The 22,281-nt window shown below is 37.8% G+C and overlaps 1 pseudogene; it reads right to left on the minus strand.

Annotated features, from left to right (window-relative positions):
• Positions 1-16,104: 16,104 nt before the first annotated feature.
• Positions 16,105-22,281, minus strand: part of LOC138156829 (large ribosomal subunit protein eL14-like) — a 14,850-nt pseudogene continuing 8,673 nt past the window's right edge.

A 22,281-nucleotide genomic window follows, 5' to 3' on the forward strand; every position in this document is an offset into this window, starting at 1 on the left:
CTCTCTCTCTCTCTCTCTCTCTCTTTCTCTCTCTCTCTCTCTCTCTCTCTCTCTCTCTCTCTCTTTCTCTCTCTCTTTTTACCCTCTGGGAAGTTATAAAAATATGAATAAATAATTTTCTCTCTTTCTCTCTAGCTCAAACATTCCCCCCTCCCCAAGAGAATTTATCTGATGCAGTATATTAGAGTTATAAAATCTATTTCTCTCCCTTCCCCTTAGTGTGCTCCCCTTTTGTGTCTCTCTGGTATTTGACTAATGAAACATATAGATCAAGAATACTATGGTTAATCATATTTATCATACTTAAAGACGAAGTAAACAAAAAAGGCAAGCAAGCTCCTAAGAAACAGAAGGGAGAGGGAGGGAAAAGGGGGAAGAGGAGTGGAGAATCATCAGCTTGGGTCAAAGAAAAATCTCAGCAAAAATAGGATCTGCCCAGACGCAACTTGTAGCCCTGAAATTCAATATTGGCAACCTCATCATTGTAGTGATTCCATGGCAGCTGATCTCTGCTACTCCTTCTCTCCCAGTCTCCTGTTCTATCACTTCCTTGGGCTGCCTCCACCTCTGTGAAGTTTTGTGCCTCCTGGCATGTAGGGGGTTTCTGGAGATTTCTGCCAGTCAGTACATTATATCTTCAATATTTTGTTATATAATTAACATCTTCATAGAGCCTACTATGTGGCAAGCAACGTGCTAAGCACTTTACAGAAATCATCACAACTGATCCTTACAATAACGTTGGTAAGTAGGTGCTATTATCATTCTGATTTGACATATGAGGAAACCAAGGCAAATAGAAGTTAAGTGACTTGCCCAAGGTCACATAGTCATTATGTGAAGCCAGATTTGAACTAAGGTCATCCTCACTCTTGATTAAAGGTCTGACATTCTGTCAACTGCCCCTTGTATAAAAGATTCACAAGCAAAATCATGCTCCCTTTTCCCAAATCTCTCCCACAGTTTCTCCAGCTAAGAACTGGGATCATGAACAACATCCAGGCATTTCTGAGTTGCTGGAAAAGTCCTGATAACTTCCTACATTTTGAATACCAGATTTTGGTGGGACCAAGATGTTGGGGTGACTGCTTAAGCAGTTATCACTGTCTGTCATTGACTCAGCAAAATAGCTAGTTTGTAACATTAGTAATTGTTACAAAAATTAGTAATGTTAGCATGTCCTGTTGGTATGTTCCTTGGCTCAATCCTGAAGCCAGACAAAGAGTTTCTGTCAATTGATATCAGCTGGTGTAGTCAGCATATAGTTGAAACAGTCAGTCTACTATATCACGCCCATCTTCCTTGTCTACAACTTTTCTACTTGCCCAATTAAATCACCACAGAATAGAAAATAATCAAGATAAGCTCTATTACAGATGAAGGAGGACTCAGTAGATGCCAGTTCCAGCATGCCTGCTTCAGCTCTAGTACTTCTACTCTGATAGAAAAATGGATCCAATTATCAGCCATGACAAACTTCAGGACATTCTCTAGTTTCAGAATTTTAAAATAGATCCAGATTCTGCATATGCGGATACCATCCTAGAATGGTTTTTTATCAATGAAATTTTGTCAATGGCTATGCCATTCCTTCTTAAGCATCCTTCATAGGATCACATATAAAACTCTAAGAGATCATACCAATCAGCTCGTACAATGTTTTCATTTTGCGAATGAGGAAACTGAGGCACCAGAGAGGTTTAATAACTTGTCCAAGCTTACACAAGTGGCAAATAGAAGGGATAGACTTTGAGCCTAGATCTTCTGTCTTTAAAAATCAGGGTTATGAATTTAACTGCTGCACCTGGTGTACATATTACATGTCCTCACGATTCTCAGTATCTCATGGCTAAAAACACATGACCCAAAGATCACCTAGAAAAAAATTCCTTCTGGAATTTTTGTCCTGGTACTGATGGACCTCCTGCTTTCTGCCTCTGATAACACTGAGACCACACTTTCCAGCAAATCCTAGCTGACAGACTCCTGATAACTTGCTTCAACACAATTAACTCCAATCTCTCCATCTCCTCCCACCAGAAAAATGTCACAGGTTCATAAAATGTGAAATATGAAGGAGTTTTAATTATATTCTAGTTCTCATTTTATTGATGAAGGGGAAAGGTGGTAAGTTTAAGTAAATGTGTAAAAACTTTAAAGATAAGTTCTTAAACTTAGAATTCCTGAAGTGCATTTTTTTATTTTACTCCTTTATGTGTGGCACAATTTTGTCTAACAGTTTGTCCTGAAAACCCTAGGTGCATCCTAGATGATACTAAAGTGGTAGTTCTCTCCCCTTTTTTATCTGTTAAATCATATGGGTCAATCTAGGGCATAAAAGTTGCACTGATATTCAAGAAAATAATCAGAGGAAGGCTTTTAGCACTCTGGATAGATAATCCAGTGGGAAAATATTGAATGTGAAGTCACAGGACCCTGGTGAGAATTTTGACTCTGCCTCTTACTATCTGCATGACTAAGAGGTAGCTGGTGGCAAAAATGAATAGAGTGCTGGGCCTGGAATTAGGAAGAACTGAACTCAAAATTGGTCTCGGACATTTATCAGTTGTGTGACTGAACAAATCACTTACTCTCTATTTGCCTGAGCTTCTTCAACTATAAAATAGGGATAATGATAACATCTACCTTACAGTGTTTTTTGTGATAATCAAATGAAAGAAAATTTGAATTAAGCAATTAGTACAATGCTTGGTACATAGTAGGCCCTATATAAATGCTTATTTACTTCCCTTCCTCTCTCTTCATAAATGATGATTTCTTCAGGCCTCAGTCTCCTCATCAGTAAAATAAGGAGTTTGGGCTAGATGATTTAAAAAAATTTCAATTAATTATATATTGAAATCTCATAATGGTCTTACCACTATTCAGCATACTTATTTGATTGTTAATGAATCTTGATTCATTCATCATATTTTTAGATCATAGAAGGTTTATCAATTTGATTTTTATTCAAACCCACAGTTGTACACTTAAATAAGAATGAAAAATAAGGTGAAGGAAGGTAAGTAGGATGCACATTGAGACAAATAGCATTCTGTGAACGATAGAATTCAAGATTTTAAATGGAGGATTTTGAAAATGGAAAGAAATAATAAGAAACTATTTAAACTTATTCTAAGTTTTGTCTGCTACCTTTCTCAAAATGAAAGTTGTTTTTGTTTTTTTTTTGGGTGGGGGGACACGACAAGACTGTGAGCTCCTTGAGAGCAGGGACTGACTTTTGCTTTCCTTTGCATCCTAAGCACTTAGCATGGTGTGTGGCACACAATAGATGCTTAATAAATGTCAGCTGATGACTGACATAGACTTTGATTGGCATTGTGATATTCCAGCAAATTATTCAATTTCACATCTTATATAAATGATCAAGATTTTAGATGAATTCTAAGTCATTCAATGACATTATATAATAGGTGATTCAATATACTAAATGATTTTCTAAAATGAAATAATTTCTGAACATTAAAATACTTCAATAAATATTTCAAATTCCTTCTTTTTTTCCAAATCGCTTGAATTATGATAAAACACATTACATCAATGATTCTTTGATTTATGATAAGATATGAACAAGTACTGTACTGGATGAGGACCTGGATTGGTTGAGATCTGTAGAGGGGTGCCTACTTTGGTAAACTCCCAAAGACATTGAAAAAATAAGGTTTTTCAAACAGAAGGATTAGCTCAAATTTTGGTTTACTTAGGGATCTCTTTTCTAATAGCTCAGGTAGAATGTGAGAGGGAAACCACTAACTTCCTTTCCTTTCCAATGTCTTCATGGAGAGGCTGAAAGCAGAAGGCTGAGTAAGAAGGAACAGAAACAGTGACAGGATTAAAGAAGTTAAATAAATTGAAGAGGTGATTAAAGGCAAGAAAGAACTGCTAGTTCTGTTTCCTTTGACTTTCTTTCAAGTCTTAGGAGGAGAGAGAAGGAAAAGCAGGTAACTTTGAGATCCTACTCCATGCATTTTCTTGAGCTACCATAAAATAAAGGACCAAAAATAGGAGTTCTGACAGCCAAGCAGTTTTATAAGAAGATGGCAAAAAAGTCACTTATGTCAAAATCTATGGGGAAGGCAGGAAGGTGGGGACAAAAGCAAGCCCTAAGCACTCCTCTACCAAACCTCAAGGTCTGGGGAAAATGAGCAATAGTTCCACCTTTCAAAAAAAGTTTGTAGTCCCTGACAGAGGTTATTTGATAATTTAAAAAAAAAGATATTGGCTGCTGTATGTAACATCAGGAAACTGCAATCTAAGCATAGGGGACTGGGGTGCTATACTGTCTCATTTCCTTTCTTTGTGTCTAGGGACATGAGAACTGGAGAATTATATTAAGTTCTGGAAAAGCCTTTCCCCTAAAGAAAAGGCAGTCTCCTTTTCTCCAATTATTTGTTTTTTATACCTCTACTCAGCACACTTGCCTTCCACTCAGGGAAAATTATTTAAAAATTCAGGTTTGGTGTATATCTAGGATTTTCCCAAATTTGGTAATAGAAAGGTAAAGGTAAAGATAAATAGAGATATAAAATGAAAAGAAGGTATAGGACAGCTATTTATTTCTTCTGCATCAAAGAAATGCTTAACATACACAAGGTCCACATACTCCAACTGATAAAGTAAGAAGAAATAATTTAGAACTACTATCATACTTTCCTGGGAAAATATTGTAATGTGAAGAAATCTGAAGGACTATTGAATTGATACTTTATATTACATCTTGCTTTGTATTGTCCAAACAATTCGTTCTAGGTACATGTCTTTGAGCTTGTCTTTCTTTCCATGTTCATTTTCTCCTCCAAAAAAAGCTATAGTGGGTATAGAGATGGATTTTCTCACAGGACACCTACTGAGGAACTCAGGAAATCCTGAGACACAGAGGTTCCCGTTAAGATTCCCATCTTAAGATAGTTTTTGGATCAACTGTCATCTGGCAAAGAGACACAAAATGCAAGGGACAGTCAGAAGTCCAGGAACAATCTTGCTTAGCTGAGTCCCTAATATAGCTGTCCCTTTGCAGCATTTGCTCTTATAGTGAAGGAAAGGGTGGCTCTTCTACTCTAACCCCTTGCAGGAAATCCCAATTATATGATGACATCTAGAGTATTGAAATCAGTAAGACTAGGCAGAAACTTTCTCCTTTTTATCTGAGAAAGTGCTGGTTCCCACACTGCCATTGTTAAATTGTCAGAGGAATTTAGAGAACACTCCTGGTAGTATTTTAAAAATGTGTTCATCTTAGGACTCCATTCCATTCTTTAAAATAATTGAGAATTGCCCAAAGAGCTTTTGTTTACAGCTATTGATATTTACTATATTAGAAATTAAAATGTCTTAGTACTATTATGAAAACACTTTTGACTTTACAGAGCTCCTGTGGATCCTAGACTACACTTTGAGAAAGTTTGATCTATGGAATGATCCCTATAAACCTATTTCCATGCAAGCTCAGTGTGGTGCAATGCCAGCTAAATATAGGATGTATAATCATATAAAGATTTTACTCATATTCATGTAAACAGAAAAAGGAAAAGCTAATTATGGATCATAAGTGATCAGGAAAAGGAAGTATTATTTATTTAGATGTGAAGAAATGAACAGTAAATATACCCCCCTGCCAGCAGCAGTTCAGAGATTGGATTAAAGGTGAAGTTTCTGCTAGTTTAGTAGAGGAGAAAGGCAGAACTTTAACTGAAGCAATTATGAGAGAGAGGAGGGAGGGAAGAAGGGAAGGAGGGAGAAAGACAGAAAAAGAAAGAGGGGAGAGAGCACATTGGCTTTTTAGATATATTGAAGAGTGAGAAAAACCAAACAATCTTCACATGCATCAGTTAATCCTACAAGGCTTCTTTAAGAAGGAAGGAAATCCTCAATAGAGGCCTTTTTCAAAGTTCAAGGGAAAACTTTTAAGGAACGCCTTCATACTATAAAAAATTCTTTATATATGTAATGTGAGAAGGGAGGGAAGTGAAACTGATTTCTCTGCCTCCAAGGAACAGATAACAGAGGTAACAGGTATTAATATGCTATGATGTACAAAGACTTGTCTATTCCTTGTTGTCCTTTTATAAAGTATGAGGGAATTCTCTGACTAATTTGGAAAGATAGCTGGTTGGTTGGTTGGTTGGTTGTTGTCCTTTGTTCTCAAAGAGGACCAAAATGACATCACTACACTAGTGTTACATTTCAGGATGTGACTGATTAGAACAATACAAGCTTGGAATGCTCTAGCACAGGTCAGGTACAAATAGTCCACGTGAAAATTTGGGTAGATTCTCTAAATTTGCTCACCCCACGTTTCATTTGAGCTGTTTCAATTCTGCTTTGCTCATGGAGCACAGAACCTTCTCTGATGTGGGCATGCCATTAGGAGCAGTCCTGTGCCAGGGTCTCCCATGTGACACAATCAATTGCAAAGGTCTTAAGAGGGACCTTGAAAATGTCCTTGTAATACTTCTTCTGACCACCATATGAGCACTTGCCTTGTGTGAGTTCTCCATAAAATATTTTTTTTTGGTAAGCATATGTTTGGCATTTAAACAATGTGTCCAGGCCGTTGTAGTTGCACTCTCTGCAATAGAATTTGAATGCTTGGCAGTTTAGTTCAAGAAAGGACCTCAGAGTCTGATACCTTATCCTGCCAGGTGATCTTTAGAATCTTCCAATGACAATTCAAATGGAAGCAATTTGGTTTCCTGGCATGGTGCTGGTATACCGTCCAGGTTTCACAGGCATACAACAATGAGGTCAGCACCATGGTTCTATAGACCTTCTGTTTGTTATTCAGTCTAATATCTCTTCTCCCTATACTTTCCTTTGGAGTCTCCCCAAAACTGAGCTAAGTCTGGCGATGTAGTCAACCTCATTATCATTGTGAACATCCCTGGAAAGTATGCTACCAAGGTAAGTGAACTTATCCATAGCATTCAAAACTTCTCCATTTGCTGTAAATGATGGTTCCACATATGGATGGTGTGGTGCTGGCTGATGGAGCACCTGTATTTTCTTGGTGTAAATTGTTAGGCCAAAATTAGCACAAGCAGCACAAAATTGATCCATACTTTGTTGCATCTCAGCTTCAGAGGATGCATTGAGTACACAATCATCTGCAAACAGAAAATCATGCACCACCACTCCCTCCACTTTGGTCTTGGCTTGTAGTCTTTTCAAGTTGAAGAATTTACTATCAATACAGTAGCTGACCTTAATGCCATGTTCATCCTCAATGAAAGCATTTGACAACATGGCTGAAAACATCAAGCAAGCACACAGCCTTGATTCACTCCATTGGTGACTGGGAAAGTACAAGAGCATTGTTCATTATCCAGAACCTGGGCAAGCATGCCATCAGAAAATTGATGATAGCTAGCCATATGAAGAGTGGTCATGCTCCTTGAGGCCTTTAAAAAGTTAAGCCTGCCAAGCTTTGACTTGGGGCTTGTTGACTACTTTAAGAAGTTCTGAAAACTAAGGGATTCTACACAGGATAACTGTTATGAAGCATGAATTCTATGGCCCTACTAGAAGGAAGTAGGGAAGAAAAGGGATTTTTTCTTAAAAATTTTTTATTGATATCTTTTGTTTTTACACAGTCTAAATTTAGCTTTAGATCTTTCTCCCTTTTCCCTCACAGAAAGCCACTACTTTGACAAATATTTTTTTAGAAAAAGAAAAAGAAATAAGCATAACCAATAAATAATTTTAAAAAAGCCACTCATTTTTGCAATGTTCTACATTGTGGGGTACCCCCAACCTGTTCAAAGAAGTGGGAGAAGGTGTCTTATCTATTTTTTGGGGGGTCAAATTTATTCCTTGTCATTTAGCAAATTCACTTTTTATTGTTTTATGGTTGTTCTATCCATTTGCACTGTTATAGTTATTCTGTATGTTATTTTCTTGGCTCTGCTTATTTCATTTTGCATATACATCATACATATATATGTGTATATGTATATGAAAATTTATTTATTTATTTTTAGTTTTTAACATTCACTTTAATAAGATTTTGAGTTCCAAGTTTTCTACCCATTTTCCTTCCCCCAGCTCTAAGACAGCATGCAATTTGATATAGGCTCTATGTATACATTCATATTAAACCTATTTTCACATTAGTCATGTTGTAAAGAAGAATTAGAACCAATGGGAGAAACCAAGAGAAGGAACAAACAAACAAAAATAGAGTGCAAAAAATATGCTTCGGTCTCCATTCAGACTCCATAGTTCTTTTTCTGGATGTAGAAGGCATTTTCCATCATCAGTCTTTTGGTGTTGTCTTAGAACCTTGCATTGCTAAGGAGAGATAAGTGTATCAAAGTTAGTTATCCCATAATGTGACTGTTACTATGTATAATGTTCTCCTGGCTCTGCTCATTTCACTCAGCATCAGTTCATTCAAGTCTTACCAGGTTTTTCTGAAGTCTTCCTGCTCATCATTTCTTATAGCACAATAGTATTCCATTACATTCATATACTGTAACTTGTTCAGTCATTCCCCAACTGATGGGCATCCCCTCAATTTCCAGTTCTTGGAATTGGCACTAAAAAAAGAGTTACTATAAATATTTTTGTATACTTGGGTCCTTTTCTCATTTGTATGATCTCTTTGGGATGCAGACCTAGAAGTGGTATTGCTGTGTCAAAGGGTATGCATAGTTTTATAGCCCTTTGGGCATAGTTCCAAATTGCTCTCCAGAATGGTTGGATCAGTTCACAACTCCACCAACAATACATTAGTGTTCCAATTTTCCCATGTCTTCTCCAGCATTTATCATTTCATATGTGTATATGTGTGTATACACACATATATACATATAAAACTATGCTATGTTTTATGTATTATATATGTGTGTATCTCCGTAGTCATATTTATCATTTCTTACATTACAATAATATTCCATTACATTCATGTACCATGATTTCCTTAGTTGTGCCCCATTTAATGGACATCTACTTTCCCCCAAGTTCTTTGCTATCATAAAAAAGTGCTGCTTTGGGAAGGGTTTTTCCTCTTCTCTTCCCTGCATCATCCATGGCATATTATAGTAGAGATAATTACCAAGTAGAAGACACTGGAGGCAGGTCTGAGCAGTCAGCACAAGGAATTTGAAGTAAGGAGCAGAGAGGAAGCATCCAAAGCAGGAAGTGGATTTAAAAAATAAGACTGTTGTAACCACCATTTTGTGAATCTCCCCCATCTCTCCCATCTTGGACAAGTTCACCTAGGAGATTTACCCGAAACAAAGTCTGCCTAAAAGACCTGCCCAAACCTGCCACCTGGAACCCATAGCCCTTCCCTTCCCTTCCCAGTTACTTGGGGACTTTCAGTTAAGGCAACAAACTGATTGCTACCTGTTGGCTTCTATATTTTCCCTGCTTGCTCAAGTTGTGGTTTCCCCTTGGTAACAGTTATGTTGTGGCTTTTGTCTATAAATTTCCAAAAATATGCATCTTGGGGCTGCCTCATTTGGGTGTATGACCCCTGGCAGTCACCAGCTTCAATTAAAGGTCTACTTGAAATGATTAACAGTCTTGCTTGCTAATTTCTCATTACAAAAAGACCTTTGGAAGCAGTGAGGAGAGCTGATTATTGATTTAAGAGTGGACTAACTTTGACAATCAGAAGTTGAGGTGTGGAGAGAAACTGACCAAGGAATTTGGGTTGGGATTTATTGATGATTCCATGAGAAAATACATCAGAGTACTATTGATGCAAATTGTCTTGGCCACATCAGTCAGTGAACATTTATTAAAGACCTATTATATGCCTTGTACTGTGCTAAGGGTCTAGGAGAGGGGTGGTAAAGGTGGTGAATTTGTGATCTTGAGGCCACATGTGGCCCTCTAGGTCCTCAAGTGCAGCCCTTTAATGTAATCAAAACTTCATAGAAGAAATCCCCTTAATAAAACGATTGGTGCCATAAACTTGGACTGAATCAACAAGTCACACCTAAGTACCTAGAAGGCCACATGTGGCCTTTGGCCACAGGTTCCACACCCCTGATCTTGTCCCTGTTCTTGTACAAGAACTTGTCCTTGCCCTCAAGGAGTTTATAATATAATGGAGGAAGACAACAGACAGAAGAAAGTTGAAAGAAGAGGGAGGAGAACAGAGTCCTGTTCAAAGGAGTGCAACTTAGTGGGAAACGAAGAGATGGCTTATCTGAAAGACTTCTTTAAATGGAGGGTTTGGGAGGAGTTCTTTCCTCCTCAGTCCTCCAATCAGAGGAGCAGAGGGTACTGAAAGTTCTGATGTAAATTCTCTGCATTTGTTCTCCCTACTATTTTACTTTGAACTTGGACCTACATTTCTATTAACATTGTAGGTATTTTGAGGAGAGTATGCCCCAGGTTTAGGTGGGAGGGGGATGTTGCAGAGGTACAATAATGTTCTCATTAGTTGTTCTTGTTGAGTCATTTCTGTTATGTCCACTTTTTTGTAACCCCATTTGGGGTTTTCTTGGCAAAGACTCTGGAGTGGTTTGCCATTTCCTTCTCCAGTTTATTTTACAGACAAGGAACTGAGGCAAACAGGGTAAAGTGACCTGTCCCAATTCTTATTATGCTGTCTTACTAAATTCCTTTGCTTTGAGCCCATTTTGTGTATTGGGTGACTATTGCAGGTAAACTTACTGGTGAAGCCTTATATTTTTAGGAGTGAGGGATCCATAGGATAGCCCTCTCCACCTGGGATTAATCACTCTCCTTGGGACTGAGCCTTTAAGCTTGTGAGTACTGAATTGGAAAGTTGGGCCAAGGTGCTCCACATACAATATCTCATTTTATGGTATCACATACAATATCACAATTTAGAAAAGCTGCTTATCAGAGCTGACCACCAGGTGGCATCCCCTTTCCCCTAGACCCTACCCCTGCACCACCCAATCTATACCAGCTCATAGTGGCAGTTAGGTAGCTCATTGGATAGATGGAGTCAGAAAGTCTTATCTTCCTGAGTTCAAATCCAGCCTCAGACACTCACCAGCTGTGTGACCCTGGGCAAGTCACTTAACCCTGTTTGCCTCAGTTCCTCACCTGTAAAATGAACTGGAGAAGGAAATGGCAAATGACTCCAGTATCTTTGCCAAGAAAACCCCAAATGGGGTCATGAAGAGTCAGACACAACTGAAACAACAGAACAACAAAAACAAAATACTAGTTTATGAAGAATTACTAGATTATACAGATCGTAGGGTAATAAATTTAAAGTTGAAAGGAATCTAATAGATCATCTAGTATAATAACCTGCCCTACCCCATTTTATAGAAGAGAAAACTATCGTGGTGAAGGATGAAGCGACTAGTAGCTAGATGTCGAATATAGTGCACATCAGATGCATTTTGAGAAAACAAGTATACACATTAAAAAAAAAATCATGGATCCTTGAAGGAGTGAAGTATCCTTGTATGCATAAATATAGCCTGGAAACAGTAAGTTAAATTTCCAAAGAATTCTTAAAGTTAGCAATACTGCTGTTACAGTCTCTTGGTACCTTTTTGGGATTACTTTGTACTAGTTTTTCATGCAGTTACTATGTTTCGAAGCTACCTCCTTTTCAAATGAAAATCCTAGAATCCAAAAGGACAACAGGATGACAGATAGACTGAGCAGTGATCTTAGCACTCCATCCTGAACAACTTTCTCAGTTTTTAGGTGAGAAAACTAAGGCACATAAAGCTGAAGCAACTTGCCCAAGAACATACATCTTTAAAAAAAAATTAGCCAGTGCAGGTAGAATTGGATAAGCTAAAAGTTTGTTCCTTACTTTCGGTTTTCTAGGTAGTTTAGGTGAATTCACAAGTCATTAAACTTTGTTATTTTTTAAAACAACTGGTGTAGAGTAAAGCAAAATAAAAATCTATTTCCTGAAAAAAAAAATTTTAATGGCCCTTTCCCAATTTTTTAGCTGTGATTAGTGATTCAGTCACATGACATAACTGTATATGACCCTACTCTGATGGACAGTAAAGTCCAATCCAATATACATTTATTAAGTGCCTACTATATGTCATGCACTGTGCAAAGTTCTGGGAATACAATTAATAAAAAGAAAAACAGTCCCTTCCCTCAAGGAGCTCACAATCTAATGGGGAGAGGCAGAAGGAGGCAGAAGAATAGGCAGGAGATGGTGAAGGGAAGCAACCTGGGAGGGTACATGGCTCAGTAGAATTGGAAACAGGCAGAGAAGCAAATGCAGAGTGGAGTGAGAAAATTCTGGTTTCCTCTATAAAGGAAGGTATTGGGAGGAGTTAGAGAGAAGAGTAGGCTGAGGGAGGTGGTGCCAGTCAAATTTGAGTTAGTAGCATGGTGATGAGCTTAAACTAGGAGGGACATCTTCTTCCATATGGAGTTGAAACCAGACAGAGCAGTAGGAGCAGAGTGGAGTGACTTGACCTGTGACAGATAAGGACCATAGTTAAGTTGGGAAATGCTTACCACCAGATCCCAGGTGATGAATTTTGATGACCACAATACCTCTTGAAGGCAGGTTATTAAGAGGTGGAGGGGATGCTATTTGTGTTTGTCATGACTCACAGAGACGAAACTACAAACTTCTTGAGGTAGTAAAGAAGTGAGATAGGCAGTTATATCAGAAAGTAAGCCAGAGGGGGATAAATAAAGAGTTATACAGGATTTTAGAGGTCAATTGTTTCAAAGCCCTCATTTTACGGATGAGGAAACTAAGGCAAAGAGTAATTAAGCAACTTGTCCAAGGACACAAAGGCAATAAGTGACAGAGCTGGAATTTAAACTCAGGTCATCTGACTTTACTGTTCTTTGGGCTACACCATGCTCTCTCTCAAGACACACTTGATCAAGCAATTGGCAAACATTAATTTAGTATATATTGTGTTCCAGGCACTGGGCTAGGTGAAGCTTTAGGACTCATGCTAAATGTAAGGACAATGTACTCAAGGTTTACTTTGTTGTTATTTTTAAAGGTTTGAAACTTCCAGATACCAGGCAAGAGTTTTGCCTTAACTCTTAAATTGCTGCTACCCAAAAAGAAAGAATGGGACAAGAAGGGTAGGTTTGGCAATCTCTAGTTAGTTTTAGCAAGATTTTTAGCAAGGTTCACTCTTCAGTCAGTTTGAACCTCAACATGGAAACCTAGGAAAATCTTTTGCTTGGATATCCCAGAAGGTACCAAATCCCTCTGAAAGCACCCTGATCATAAGAATCAGAGATTTAGAGTTGGCAGGGACCTTTGAAGTAATTTAGTCCAATCTCCACATTTTACCAATTAATCAATCAAAAATCCACAAGTATTAATAAAAAAGAGAGAAAAAAATCCACAGGTATTTACTATTTACCAAATATCATGCTAGGCTCCTGTATCGCCAGTGCAATATTCACAGCACCCACAGTGACTGTAAATATACTGGCACAGTTCTCAATTGCAAGATATAACAGACTCTCTATAGAATACAGAAGCAAAACATTTATTCTGAACACCAGAAAACCAAATGCTAACACCAGGAAACCTAATCCATAATAGCAACATAGAAGCTAATACACCACAACACAGCAGAGAGCCATACCATCAAACCAATACTCTCACAAGCCCAGCTGTCTCAGCATGGGGCAAACAAATCCTCATCTCTCTGGGTGGGTCATCTCTCTCCCCACTGTCTAGCTACTCTGAGACCCAGCTTCCTGTGGGTTCTGCTCCACCCTTCAGCAAGCTCCTCCCACCACAGGCTCTATGTGATTACATTTGTCCTATTGGGGGCAGGGAAGATCTTCAAATCAGGGAAGTCTTCAAATTCCCTTAGGTTTATTAAGGGGCAGGGAAGATCTTCAAATTCCCATTATCATTACAGCTCCAGGGATACAAAGACAAAAAATAAAACAATTCCTACCCTCAAGAATCTTATCTTCTATCAGGTGAGACTATGTGTATACCTAAAAGTAAATATAGAATAAATTCAAATTAGAGATGGAGGGAACAAGCAGATGAGGAGACATAGACTCAGAGACATTGTGAATTACTCAAAGTTACAGAGATAGTAAATGGAAGAACTGGGTTTCCACACTCAGACCCTCTCATTCCAAATCCTGCTTTCTTTCTAATTTAGCACTCTGGATTAAATCATCTCAAGAGTTCCTTCAAACTCTAAAATTTTATGATTCTAAGTGTGGTCTGGAATGTTAATCATGTTATAATACTTAAAAAAAAAGAACACAACATAGTTTTGTTCTATAACTTAGTATCATTAAATTAAAAATGGTTTATTTGAACAATTTTTTGCTCATTAATTTGAACGTCACATTATTATTACTATTAATACTATCTGTTAGCAACATATAATTTATGCTATGAATTATATCATGTATAAATTATATCAATGTATAATTATTATAATAATATGTAAATATTAAATGAAATGTGTAATTATTAATACAAATAACATTATTAATATTAGTAGTACTTTTTGCCCTGGTATGAAGAGTGTAGTTGATGTGAAGGAAACTATAGTTACTACAAGTTTTCATACTCATGACCTTGGAGCAAAGAGAAATTTGCCTGGCAAGGAGATTAAACTTCCAACAACAGCAGCCACCATCTCAGTTAACAAGACTGGTGTGGTTCAACCTTCACCTATAAAAGAGATTGAGCCTGACACATTAACTGCCAGCAACCATACAAAAGGGTAGTAAAACAGATAAAGCGGCCCCTTTCCCTGGTAAAAAGATAGAGCAGGATATAGCAGACATACTTCTACTAGCAAACAGTCCTCTGAGGAAAAATCCCCTCTGTCTTTTTGAGTCAACAACAGTATCTAATATAAGGTCCAAACCTGTCCTCGGTTTCTTTGTCACCTACATCCCAGTAAGTCTCTTGACAAGTTGTATCAGAGTTGAAGGGCAAAAAAATGTCTTTTAGTCTGACATTAGAAAAATAAATAAATGAAAAGAATAAATAGGCAGAGATGAAATCTATAAGATGAAAATTATGGGGGGCAAGAAAAGCAACTGGCCTCGCATAAGTATACATTGAGGAAAGAATTCCATGCAGGAGGTAACATATTGTGAGGGACTTAAGGAAGTGATTCTTCATCTAGTTGAACAACAGGAAGCTATGAAATAATTGAGAAAAAAAAATCACAGATGTTATTACCTATAAAAATGGCCATCAAGAAATTATTGGTAACTACTAACCCATATGGTTCCTTTGTCATTTCTGCAAAAACTTTTATGAGAATAATTACACACTTGACAAAAGCATCCTTAATAAAAATGTGAGAAGGGAACAGGCAAACTTCTATAAAAGAGGTTCTATATGAAAAAAATTCCAAATTGTTCATATCCTTTGACCCAGGGAATGCACTATTGGGCCTATACTACATTAATGACAAAGGCGGAGAACAAAGTCCCATATATTAAACTATATTAATATCAGCAGTTAGTCAAGAGATGTTTATTAAATGTTTGCTATGTGTCAGGCACCATGAAAAGTCGTAGAATTTCACAGAATGACAAAAGACAATAGTGGGTCTCAAAAAGCTCCAATAGATGAGACAACATCCAAACAACTATATATAAACAAGATATGAACAAGATAAATTGGACATAATCAGATGGGGAAGGCAGCAATATTAAGGGGAAAATAGGAAAGGTTTTTTTTTTTTATAGAAGATGGCACCTTGTCAAAGCAAAAAACAAAAACTAGAAACAAGTGGGTACCTATTGATTGAGAATACCTAAGCAAATCATGTCTATGATATAATGTTATTGTGCAATAAGAAAAATGTATTTTAAGAAATATCAACTAATACAAAGAAAAGAGGAACAAGACAATAATATACATAATGACCACAATAATGTAAAGGAAAACAACACTAAAGGCATTAAAATTCAGATTAATTAATGAGCAATCTTGATTCAAGAGGACTAATGATGAAAAATAATTCCTTACTCTCAGTAGAAAAATGGTGTACTATGCATACAGAATTTCTGCATATACTATCAAACATGGTCATTTTGTTCATTTGTTTTCATTAACTGTGGTTTTGTTTTTTGTTTTGTTGTTATTAGAGTATTCTGTAGGGGCAAAGGTGGGAAGAGTATTGCAAAGTTATAGTCCTTTTAAAAATCTTTATTTGATTTCTGGCAGTCTCTTATTTTTTGGGCCTTTGGAGCAGCTTCTTTTTGGGCTGGTATTTTCTGAGCAGGGCCCTTCAGAGCTGGTCCCTTCTTAGCTGGGACCTTCTGGCCTGAGGCTGCCTTCTAGCCCTCAGCCTTCTTAGAGGAGATCTTCTTGGCAGAGATCTTTGAGGCAAGTGCCCTCTGGGCAGCTCCCTTCTTAGGAGACCCCCTCTGGGTAAATGCCTTCTGGAGCTTCTTCACTTTGTATTTGATAATTCTGTTTCTCATTTTTTTGCCCTTCATGACTTTATAGCAGTCAAAATCTGTCCTCTTGACTTTTCTTTCTCTGGCTTCAATCTTGTTGGCTCATAGTGTAAATTTCCATTTGGTATTGATCTTTTCTTTCCCACAAACAGCCTGGACATACTTCTGAGGAGCAGTTGTGTGGACATTTGAGAACAAAGTCGTTAAATTGCATACATTTAAATGGCACAGAGTGCCTTCTCACACCACAGCAAGGGCCACCAACCAAACTCCTGTTATGATCAAGAATATCCACAATAGCTACCAGCTTGTTGGCATGTGACCCAAAGGAAATATATGCCTCTTGGCCCTTTTCCACATAGCACTTGAATATGGGTTCACAGTGCCCAGTGAGAAGGAAGAGATTAACATGTTTATTTAAAAAAATATATTCTATAGCAGATTATACCTTTACAATCATACAACTAATTGCAAGTTGCAGAGAATATAAAATTCTACTGTACTTATTATTTTTTTTACTATTTTAAAAGCATTTGATTCAGTAGAGCAAAATGCATTCCCAAATGCTTTCCTCCAAGATTTTTTCCATGCATATATTATGATTAGAAAGATTCTTTGATGGACTCAATAATGCATAATTTTGTTCAATGACCTTCTGATTACTAATATCAACCAATGCATACAACAGAGAAATTGATTACTAATGTCAAGCAAGATACAAAACAGGGAGCTGGATGCTTGCCAAAGGTTTTTGTCATTCTCACAGAACATATCCAGATAGTAAGATCTTCCAGATGCTTCTGTTTGAAGATTAAATTGTGTTCCCCCAAACACCACAAGGCCACCTGAAGGAGAACTATTCACACAAGAAAAAACAAGTTGTTGAAGAATGGGTTGCCCAGAATATGGTAAGCAGTTACATGGTTGACCTATTGATCTAGTAACACACATGTGTAAGTATGCATATATGTATGCATGTGTATACATACACAAATGAATATATGTGTATACACACAGAATACATGCTAGGTACTGAAAGCAGACAATGATTATATATGATAGATGTTACAAATAGACAATGAACTGGGCCCACAAGGAAAGCCGGTTGATTTACATTTGGGAAAATGCATAATACTTTCACTGACTCCAAGCTTCTTCTTGAAACAAAAATCCATATTTTTAAAATACCAATTAATTAATAAGCATTTATTAAGCACCTATTATGTGTTAGGCACTGTGCTTTTACACTGTCTCACTTGGGTTTGGCTTTAAAATGGGAGTGTAGAGATTTGTAGAAGAATGGAGAGAACCACAGCTAAGAGACAAGACAGTTAAGAAAGAGACTACTCCAACAAAAATTCAGACTTGTTCTTCTGGGAGGCAAGCTTTTATATGCAAAAGAACTCTTAATGGGACCACAGGACCAAACAGGAAGTAGTTCCAAGGAATAGCAGGGGATGAGAACCATAATGTGAATGAACCAAAATAAACCTTGCCCTTTAAAGCTATCATGAGATGAATGTATCATGCAAGTTTATGGGAAAGGGGCACTTTCAAGTGCTTTCCCTTGGTGGTGGTGGTTATGTGTGCAGTACAAGACAGAACTATGTCAGGAGGATCCTAAGTTTTTTTTTTTCTTTTTGCAGTATGGGGTGGGGGCAGATGGTCCACTCAAGAATGGCAGCCTGATAGAGAGGGAAAGAGAGTCATTTTGTGGGTTCATGGGTATTTCTGTGAATCTTTCATATGTTGTGTTTTCAGTCACTTGAAATACTTGTCCTATAGTGAATGTGCTGTTATCTTCAATGTTTTTAAGGGCATTAAAGGCACATTTCTCTGTTTTTGGGTCTATTAGGTCAAATTCTCTTGTTCGTGGAGGAAAAGCTTTGGATGAAGGGCTAAGTCAGAAAGAGTTTGCTTAGTGAGAAACCATGGGGGAAGGGTGCATCCAGGTCCTATGAATATAATGCCTCAGTTCTTAACCAAAGAAGTTAAACATATATGATAGAATCAGGGAGTGGAAAAAGTTACATGACTGTAGCTCAATAACAACATACAAAATCTATGTGATTGCCTTTTCCCAATCACAAAAATAGTTACTTTCTATACTACTTAGAAGAAAAAGAAAGAATTGTTTCCCTACCCTGACCCTCTCCCTCCCCCCACTACAACATAGATCTTTGACTGCTTGTTGCTAGGCTAAGGATTGCTTGCAATTTAAATACAATGGCAATTTTCTTGGCAGTTGAGTTGCCTGTAAGAGCTTAAACTTTTACAAGCTGTCTTCTTGTATAGACTGCCTTCGTTTATAGAGTTTATAGTTATAAATCCAAGCTTAGAGCATTTCTGGTACAGGTTTTGGAAGAAAGATTTAAAGAGGTTTCATCACCATCTCTGTGGGGAAGAGAGAAGACATTTATCTTTTTTGATCTGTGTTCAGTTTCAGATGGTTCAGAAAGGACAGAATCCTTTAAGAAACCAGTTGGTAAGAGCTGTAATAAGTCAATTAGAAATACCTGGGGGTAGTGTGGAATGTAGGTGATGAAAAAATTGAATAAGAATCTATTTTAAAAAAGAAATAGCTGGCAGGATACATAGCTATGTTATGGGTATACCTTACAAATAAATTCAGAACTACTTAGAGGAAAATGGAGAAGACAGAGAGAAACTAAAGAACTTCCATTCTTTAGAGGACTATGGAAAGTGATTAGCCTCATTGAGCTTAATAAAACATCCTATTTTTTTTAAAGCACACATTTAGAAAGGGCTGCAAGATTTGTAAAGTTCTGTCATCAAGACAATCCTATGAAATTTAAGTAAAGCAGCAATTTCCATGCTAGTACAAGTATTATTATCTCTATGATTTGCCCATGGTCATGATGGGGTGCTTGAACCCCAGTCTCCCTAGCCTTAAAACACTGTCTCAGGCACTTTCTCTCTAGCTCAAGGGCAGCATGCCCTAGCTAAATACTTATCTTTCTTACTGTGACAATGGCCAGCTGCACCCATAGAATTTAGGAGTTTGGCCAGCTGTATACTGGCTGAAGCAGCTGTGTATATACATTCCTATCATATATATCCTAGACTGTCATATATATATACTCCCTAGCTCATTTTATATATATATATATATATATATATATATATGTGTGTGTGTGTGTATATATGTATATATGTCCTGAATCCCTCATTAGCTTGGGGTATACTAAACTCCCAACATCCATCTTGTCAAACATGACATTGATGGGTGGCAGCTTGGTCAGCCCTGACCACTAGCTGACTTAGTCATGTTTCAAGCCTAAAACCACAGTGAATTCTGGGCAATATGCCTGTGCAGTAGATATTAAAAGTGCATGTTCCTTTAAGAACTGACCACTCTGTTGGAGTCAAGATGGAAGAGTAGAAAGAGGACTTCTATGTGGCTCTGGCTCTCACCAACTCTAATTCATGTAAAAGGTGACTCTGAACAAACTTTAGAGCTACAGAACCCACAAAATGACACAGATAAGTTAACCCCCTGCTGAGCACAGACCAGCATGAAGCAGCCAGATTCTGTGAGCCGACCCCAGCTCCAGGAGAGCTGAGGTTTTAGCCTCAGGGTGGGCTGACCAGCCTCTGGCTGGCAGGATTTCAGATCACCAGCAGCTGTGGCAGTTTCCAGAATTATCAACTCATAGATGCTAAGGACAAAGTGAGAGGCCAATGCAGTGTGGACTTTGGGATCCGGTAGTTTGGGAATGCAGTCAGCCTTTATCCCCTGGAGGGTGAAGCTGCTGAGGCAAAGCTGCCATGCAGCCACCACCACATGGCAGCTTCACCTCCTGGCCTGAAGATTATAGGTGGACCAAGCGACCAGTCTGAGGGGTAATCGCTCTTGCTTTAACCTGCTTGGATCTGGATTGCGGTCTAGGGTGGAGGTCCTGGGGTGTGCGACCAGCTTGTCAGAGTGTGTGGAGGCCCAGAGAAGGCACCCAACTAATACCTTTGGCAGCTGAGAAAAACCCAGCATTTAGTACTAAGCACCCCTGTCAGGTAGTAGAGTCTTTCTGTGGCAAAAAGCCCAAAAGTCAAGTAATTGAGTGGCAACATGAGTAAACAAGGGAAGCAAAGCAAACAGAGGAATCTAACATTAGACTCCTATTTTGGGGACAAAAAGGATCAAAGCATGGAACAGGAGGAAGAGAGTGAAGTCAGAACTCATGCACCAAAAGCTTCCAGGAAAAATATGGGCTGGTTACAGGCCACAGAGGAGTTAAAAAGGATTTTGAAAATCAAATTAGTGGAGAAAAAATTGGGAAGAGAAATGGGAACGATGCAAGAAAATTATTAAATGAGAGTCAACAACCTGACTGAAGAAAATAACATCTTAAAAAATAGACTAACTCAAATGGCAAAAGAGGCTCAAAAAGGCAATGAGGAGAAGAATGCCTTAAAAAGCCAAATTTGCCAGATGGAAAAAGAATCTCAAAAGCTCATTTAAGAGAATAATTCCTTCAGAATTAGATTGGAGCAAATGGAAGTAGTGACATCACTTTATGAGAAATCAAGATACTATTAAACAGATTCAAACAAGTGAAAAAATAGAAGGCAATGTGAAATATCTCATTGGGAAAACCACTGTCCTGGAAAATAGATCCAGGAGAGATCATTTAAAAATTATTGGATGACCTGAACGCCATGATCAAAAAAAGAACCTAGAAATCATCCTTCAAGAAATTCTCAAGGAAAATTGCCCTGATGTTTAAGAACCAGGGGACAAAAAAAAGAAGTTGAAAGAATCCACCAATCACCTCCTGAAAAAGATATCAAAAAGAAAACTAGGAGTATTATAGCCAGGTTCCAGAATTCCCAGATCAAGGAGAAAATATTAGAAGCAGCCAGGAAGAAACAATTCAAATATTGTGGAAACATAATCAGGATAACACAGGATTTGGCAGCTTCTACGTTGAGGGACTGAAGGGCTTGGAATACAAAATTCTGGAGGGCAAAGGAGCTGCGATTAAAACCAAGAATCACCTACACAACAAAACTGAGTATCATGTTTCAGGGGAAGATATGGTCATTCAGTGGAATAGAGGACTTTTAAGCATTCTTGATTAAAAAAAACCAGAGCTGAATAGAAAATTTGACATTCAGATACAAGAAGCAAGAGAAGCATGAGAAGGTAAACAGGGAAAAGAAATCATAAGGAACTTATCAAATTTGAACGATTTACATTCCTACATCAAAAATGATAATTATAACTTATGAAAATTTTCTCAGTATGAGAATAATTGCAGGGAATATATATATATATATACACACACACACACACACACACATATATACATATATGTCTATATAGGAGGGTATATGGGTGTATGAATACATATGTGAATGTGTGTATATGTGTGTACAGGCATACATAGATAGAGGGCACAGGACCAATTCAATGGGAAGGGATGATACTTAAAAGGTAAAATTAAGAGGTGAGAGAGGAATATAATGAGAGGTGATGGGGAGAGACAGAATGGGAGTATACTATCTCATATAGAAGAGGCAAGGGAAAATGGTTACAATGTAGGGGAAGAATAGGAAGGCAAAAGGGAATGGGTCAGCCTTATTAGGGAGGGAATGACATACACACTAAATAGGGTATCTCACCCTACAGGAGAGTAGAGGGGAAGGGGATGAAAGGGGGGATGATGGAAAGAAGGGCAGGTTGGGGCGGAGGGATGTTGGAAGCACCTACTTTTGAAAAGGGACAGGATCAAAGTAGAGAATAGAACAAGTGGGATGTGGGATAGGAGGGAGGGAAATATAGTCAGTCTTTTACAATATATCCATTATGGAAATGTTTTGCATAGCCACACATGTACAAACTATATTGAATTGCTTATCTTCCCAGTAAGGGTGGGTGACAAGGGAGGAAGG

This window comes from Petaurus breviceps, unplaced genomic scaffold (genome assembly GCF_028583685.1).
Source record: "Petaurus breviceps papuanus isolate PSGF00001 unplaced genomic scaffold, PetGlider_PUasm1.0 110, whole genome shotgun sequence".
Classification (NCBI taxonomy): domain Eukaryota; kingdom Metazoa; phylum Chordata; class Mammalia; order Diprotodontia; family Petauridae; genus Petaurus; species Petaurus breviceps.